Here is a 7,438-nt window from a genome sequence, read left to right as displayed (position 1 = left end):
TTAACAGGGAAATACTTATTCTGCTTCTCCCATAACACCTCCAAGGGCTCATCGCGAGAGGGCAGTCTAGTCTACACAGCTAAACACCCATCTCTCCATCACTTAATTCGAGTATTTTTCCTGCAGCAATGCATTTCCTTATTTATTAAACTAACCATTCCTTTCTTTATGCATAATCGTAAGAACCCTCAGGATGACAGATGCAAATACGTCTGTGTACTTTAAGAAATTACATTTTATGTAATTGCATCTTTTTGTGTGGCTTTAGAATTTATAACCGTTCTTCAGATTCTCTAGTAGTCATAAATGAAATTTATTTTCAACTTTGATAATTACATATAATGACATCCATACGGTCATGTTTGAAATTAGATATGATTTTTATATTCATTCAGCAACATTTTAATTTTGTATGGATTTTTCTCATCTAAAAAAACTGCTTTTTTTAAAGTCAACTTTGTTACTTGTATTCAAATAGCTTCCCCCACCCCATCTGTGTGTGTGTGTGTGTGTGTGTGTTGCAGCGTCAGTTTTCAACAAACTACCGTTCTCCTCACAATGTTAAAGCATTCAGTTAAACTATTTAAATGAAAGAAACATATTTAAAAAAAAAAAAAGTCGAAAAGAAATGTTATTTATTCACTCACCAGGAGAAAGGAGTCCGTATATTTTTTTTTTATCTAACGTGCTGAATAAGTTAAAAAAATTAAATTAGAAAGTATGCATTTACGCATACTTTACGCATTTAGTTTCTGTATTTTTATAAAGGGATTAAAGCGAAATTAACCATTCCTTTCCTTATGCATAATCGTAAGAACCCTCAGGATGACAGATGCGAATGCGTCTGTGTACTTTATTCCGTATAAGTATCCGTATTTTTTTATAAATGCCTCCCCCTTATATACACACATATTTATAAAAATTATAATTATCAGAAAATACGGAAACTAATTTCATGCTTTCTAATTTTATTTATTTATATATATTTTTGCTATTTCTGTATGTTTTAGAGAATATTCTATCCTCGGGTAAATGAGTATGTCCAAAAAAGAAAAATCTACAGGGATATTAATATAAGTTAATCCCTTAACATGGCTGACAGTGATATAAATGATTCCGCGCTTGTGAGTGTAAAAATTTGTAGTGTTAAAAATTATTTTTAACAAGCGTTATACCGCAAAAATTATTAATCATAACAATTGTGAAAATTCTTTAGTTCAGTAAATCAAAGCAAGGAAGAAAGATATTTAAGAACGGAAGAATTGGAAGGGAAAAAAAACATTTGGCAGCGGTGGGATTCGAACCCACGCCTCAGAGAGACTGGTGCCTAAAACCAGCGCCTTAGACCACTCGGCCACGCTACCACACTGGAAATTGTCGTTAGTATTGATTAAAAAGAGGAGAGGTCCAGATTGTCTTCATATTTCAATGCATAATGGTTGATATTTTTGTACTAACTTTCCATTTACTAAAATGGTGCTTCTTCCATGGCTTTATTTTCATCGCATATGAATTTCAATAACAACTTGGTGGATATCTAAATTGAATTGTTAACTAATAGTACTGCAAATCGGAAAGCTACATGCGTTTTTTTCTACTACGATAATCTGTCAAAAGTAGCGAATTTCCGTAGAAATTATTCGAAGAGAGTATTGAAAGGGAAGGTATTAATAAAAACATTAATAATGAGAGTTCTTCTACTCTTTTTTTCCTCAAAAGAAGTATGACAGTTTTCAATATATCTCCAAATGCTTACATGTTCATCGTGTACCCTAATTATGTTTTAATCATATCTTATTTTATTCTTTCCTGCACATTACTACTTTTTTTCACACTAATAATTTTAAATTCATCAGTAGTCATATCAAATTATCAACTAGATGATCATCAGAAAATTTACACGCTAATCAACAATAGAGAATATATTTCTTCCGTTTATATTTTTCAGATGAATTCTTACCAATACACCCACCCCTGCTCGCCCAACTACTGGTGCAGGCATGTGTAAAATTATATATTTAGATTATTATTATTCTAGACCTTCGTGGGGTTACAGATTCATCGTGTGTCCTAGAAAACTCATTGACTTAAGAAATGAGTTTTTACGATTGTTATCGCTATGAATTTAATTAAAATATTTTAATATTGTACAAATGTTTCACGCGCAAGTGGCGCGTTCGCGCAATTTAAGTTAAATAAAAAAATCAATTTACAAAATAATCATTTTAAAATCCTCAGCCTCACCTATTCCCAATACGGGAATGAAAAGGCGTTAGCTGATTTTTTTTTTTTTTTTTAAATTTTAAAAGACGTCCATTTTCAAAAAAAAAAAAAAAAGTATTTAATAGCTGGTAATAATAAGAGCCAAAAAATTAAAACTTCCCACAAATTGTAAGAAAAGTTAATCCTAAAAGTTAGTTTTAGAGCTAAACATCATCGCACGATTCTTTTTATTATAAAAAATTATACATACATACTCTTGGGGAATAAAAGGCATTAGCGGATTTATTTTATGTGTTTTGAAATAAAATAAAATACTGTACTTTTAAAAAGATGCCAATATACAAAAAGTCCCGTTTTTCAAATAAATAAAATAAACTATTGATAGCTTGGGCCAGCTGCTAATAACTGTTTATCTTTAGAAGTTGGGAACCATGATAACAACTGTTGAAAAGAATGAATGTAACCACTAGATTATACTTTTTAAGGATTCTAGAGATTGGATCCCAGATGCCAGAAATGTATGGGACAGCAACTCTTCGTACTGTTTCATTGTTTGAGCTCATCTTATAGGAATCAAAAATGTGATGTATGATCCGCTCTGAGAAGCTATAACAGATGCACATACCGTTTGATTTCCAGAGGTTCTTGCTGTAGCTGTTGCAGTTTAAAGCATATAATGCGCGCGCGATGTAATAGTATTTTATAATTCAAATCTTTTGAAAAGGAAGCTGAGCAGATTGCTGTTGAATATAGCATCCAGTAGAGGTAGGTTTTCGGTAAAGGAAAGTAATTAGCTCACCTGCCGAGGAGCTGGACAGTAGGATGAAAGAAAGCTGTAGAAATGTAGAAAATTAATTTGTAGATGTAGATTGTTTATGTTTGCTAGAAAGGTGGGTAATGGATCTTCATTGTGGGACCAGGTCGAAAAGATATCATCTGCATAACGTACTCAAAACGAAGGCCGATGGGGGTATAGATGAGAAATGTATTTCTTCTAGAAGTTCCAGATAATAGTTATCGAGAGCGGAAGTGGCCACACCCAATAGCGTCCATTCAATTTGTCTGACAAAGAAAATAACCTGAGTGAAAGACAAAAGCGTATAATTTGACTATAATCCGGAAGAAAGGCCTGTGAGAGCAGATGAAGAGAATCTTCAAGAAGCACGTTGGTGAATAGGGATTCATCATCGAAGCTGGCCGTTAAGTTGGTGTGCGTTGAAGTGAAAGATTTGTCACTTTATCCAGGAGACTAGAAAAAGTTTTATGAAAGAACAGGAAGTATCCATGTGAACCTTCAATGCACGTGTTAAAAACTTAGCTGTGCGATATGATAGGAGAATCTACAACCCACGATAGGACGAAGAGGAATGTCTTCCTTCGGATCTTTGGCAAACCATAGAAGAATGGGGGGGGGATCAAGAAAATAAGTTTTGTCTATAGTGTTTTTTTTTTTTTCACTTACTATTTACATATTCAGGAAACTCTGCTGTAGATGTCAATTATGGAACTTTTTCAAGCTACTTCAAGCCTCCAATAAATCGGTAGGTTGTCTCACACCCAGCAGAAACTTCATCTCCCACCTAAACACAATCACAAATATTCATGCTCATAGCCTGTTGGTTGTAAAGCGGATACGCTAATCATTCGGCGGGACTGGTTGGTTTCTGCTTTTGTAATAATTAGATGACTGTTGAGTAGGAGTTTATTGATGTCCTTATTGAAAAGAATGAATATATTCTATTAAACATTATAGAGGAAATCTAACAATTAATATTGAATATATCCACTCTGTCTTTCCAATGAGGACGCCAACAGACTTCATCTGGAAAATATATTACTTACTTAAAGAGTTTTATAGGATTGATTATTTCGTGACATCTCCAAGGAGTCTAAAGACTGGTCGAGGGAGGGCATCTACTATACAACTCTCCGTCTCCACCACTTCCATCCGTTTCCATTATCTACACCAGTATTTCTCAAACTTCAGATATCCGCATATCCCTTCTTAAATTTTCATTATTACCAAGTACCCCTAATTAATTAATTTAAAAATAAATTCATTAATTTATTTATGCAATGTGCTGTCTGTGAGATGTATACCTTGCGAAGAGCGGCGGGAGTCTGGTTAGAAAGTGATAGTGGAGTTAATATGTGCAGAAAGTGTAAAGAGAATAAGGATTTCGAGCGTGTCTCGTGTGACGAGAGTGATATCGTTAACGATAGTCAGAATGTAGAAAATGGCGGTGTGCTAGAGAATTGCGTGGTAGTGCCAAATAGGTGTGAGAGCATCGTTGAAAGTGTAAATGAAGGTAGAAATACAGAACGAATGGATGATTTGATTGATAATGAAAATGGTGAGATAAATGCGAGTAGTGAAATTGCCCGTTTGAACGGTGCGATACACAGAGCTAAAAGGCAACTGGAGCGTATGGAAAAATGTGTGCTGAACGTACCGACAAATAACCGGCGAAAGTCTGTGACGGCAAATAATAGAATGTTCGTAAACGTCAATAAATTAAAGGAGCGAGTGCTATATGGGGATTCGCTATTAACAGGTGTAATAGTTGAGAGCTTAACGAAGTCGTACCAGCCGGGTGCGAAAATAAAGGACGTCAGCGAATCTATTCAACTGCAAAAACAAAGGGTGAAAGAGATGATAATCATGGCAGGAACAAATGATTTGAAAGAGGACAAAATGGAAATGATACAGGATGTGAGGGAATTATTTGAGGTAGCAAAACAGAAGAGTGAGAGAGTTAGGCTGGTGAGTATCTTACCGCGGTATGACAGCGAAGTGTTTAGGAGGACCATAATTGCCAATGACTTTATGTGTGGGTTATGCATGGAGAATGGTGTGGAATTTGTGGATGTGTGGGATGAGTTCGATGGGCGAAAGGACTTATATAAGATGGATGGGTTACATTTGAATGGATTTGGTTTAGGGAGACTTGAAAAAGTGTTGATGAATGATGTGGAAGTGGATGTACAGACTCAGGGAAACTAGATTTATTAAGAAGGGGGCGAGTAGATATGCAGACTTAATTGGCAGTTGAGTGTATGAATGAGTATATTATGCCCGAGCGAGTACGATGGACAACAAGTCAGAATGGGATAGTTAGTATAAGGCATCAAAGTAAGGATGGGACAAATGGGCTTCTGCAATTCATGTACATTAATGCCAGGAGTATTAGGAACAAGAAGGAAGAGTTTTTGACCATGGTTGGCACTTCCAGGCCGCAGGTTGTTGGTATTAGTGAAACATGGCTGACAGAAGATGATAAAGCTAGTGGGATTGAACGCGACGGGTATAGCGTGTTCAGGAATGACAGGGTGAATAAAAAGGGGAGAGGAGTGTTATTGATGATAGTTGATGAGCTGCAGCCAAGGAGTATAGAAGTTGAACTGCAGGATAGAGAAAAGAGCACATTTGAGGCTGTTTGGTGTGAGATAGAATCTAGCAGAACAAAATATACAATTGGGTGCTGCTATAGACCAGGTGATGGAATAGATGGTAGGGATAGTATGCATAGGCAAATAGAAGAAATGAGTGGAAGGAGGGTAATTATTATGGGTGATTTCAATTATGGTAACATTGACTGGAAAGAGGAGAGGAACATGGGAGGAAGGAATTGGATTTTATGCGTGTATTAAGGGACAACTATCTACGGCAACATGTAGTGGAAAATACCAGGGGCAGAGAGTGCTGGACCTTGTAATTGCAACTGAGAATGTGGTTGTAACGAACATGACATTGTTGCCACCAATTGGTGAGAGTGACCATAAGGTCATGACTTGGGAGGTGGCTAAAGGAGTGGAATTTACAAATAAGACAGAGTACATGTGGAATTACCGGGCTGGTAAGTATAACAAGCTTAGGTGTGTGCTTGGCTCAGTGCCATGGCATGTAAAACTGCAAGGGCTAGATGTTGATAGTGCATGGGAGGTGGTTAAGAACTGTTTGCAGGAGGCAATGGTTGACTGTATACCAAGAGTCCAAATAATAAATCAAGTAGGGGTTAAATGGATGAATAACACTATTAAGCTTGAGCTGCAAAAAAAGAAACAATTGTGGAGGGAATTTAAGGAGAAAGGTGACCATCAGGCACAGGAACAGTATAAAGCTCAGGCCAGGATGGTAACAAGGGTGGTAAGAAAAGCAAAAGTAGATTACGAAAGAAAATTGGCCATGCAGGCTAAAGAGAATCCCAAACAGTTTTTTCAATGTTACAAATAAAAGGAAAAATGCTCATGGTAGAATGATCTTAAAAAATGCTGAGGGTAGGGAGGTAACCGAATCAGTCGATATTGTGGAATTACTGAGTGAGCACTTTGCAAGAGTATATCATCCAGGTGGTGACTTTGCAGGAATGGAAGAACCAACAGCTTATACTGGAATTGTGATGAATGAAGTAGAGGTAACTAGTCTATTACAGAACCTCAATGTCAATACATCTGTGGGATTGGATGGTATACCAGCTCATGTCGTACGTGAAGCGGCTAAAGAATTGTCAGTGCCCTTGACCATTTTGTTTAATTTAAGCCTCGGGTCTGGATCAGTCCCAAGGGTTTGGAAAGAGGGGAAAATAGTTCCAAAGGTGGTTCCAAGGCTGTTGAAAATTACCGGCCAATCAGCATAACAGGAATCATTATCAAGGTCTCACAGAAAATTATCAAGAGGAAAATACAAGATTGGATAGAAGAAAATGGGATACTGTATCGGGGACAGCATGGTTTTGTGAAGGGTAGGTCATGCCTCAGTAACTTGCTCACGTATTATAACACAGTGACGGCTGAACTGGATAAGGGTAATGGGTTTACAGTGATTCTACTGGACCTTGTTAAGGCCTTTGACAGGATACCACATGGAATTCTAATCAGTAAATTGGAGCATATGGGGATGGACATAGGGTTGGTGAGATGGATAGGACGGTAGTTGACAGAGAGATATCAGAGAGTGGTTTACTCAGGAGTAGAGTCTACAAGACGGCCTGTGACTAGTGGTGTGCCACAAGGATCTGTTCTTGGACCACTGCTGTTTAATTTGTTCATTAATGATATAGGAAAGGATCTGAGAGGAACAGTTCATTTGTTTGCGGATGATGCAAAGTTGGGTAGGGCAATAGTGAATGCAGATGACGTCAAAATTTTGCAGGATAGATTGGAGGTCTGGGCTAAGGAGAATGGATGTCAATTTAATGTGGCGAAATGTAAGGTT

The 7,438-nt window shown here is 36.9% G+C and overlaps 1 non-coding gene across 1 annotated transcript; it reads right to left on the bottom strand.

Moving 5' to 3' along the window:
* Positions 1–1,283: 1,283 nt before the first annotated feature.
* TRNAL-UAG (transfer RNA leucine (anticodon UAG)) lies at positions 1,284–1,364 on the bottom strand. Its single transcript has one exon. It is a non-coding gene; the product is annotated as a tRNA-Leu (tRNA).
* Between the last annotated feature and the right edge of the window lie 6,074 nt (positions 1,365–7,438).

The sequence above is a fragment of the Typopeltis vanoorti genome, chromosome 7 (assembly GCF_054136105.1).
Source record: "Typopeltis vanoorti isolate ZY-2024b chromosome 7, IOZ_Tvanoo_1.0, whole genome shotgun sequence".
Lineage (NCBI taxonomy): Eukaryota > Metazoa > Arthropoda > Arachnida > Uropygi > Thelyphonidae > Typopeltis > Typopeltis vanoorti.
This window is presented reverse-complemented; position numbering and strand designations above follow the sequence as displayed.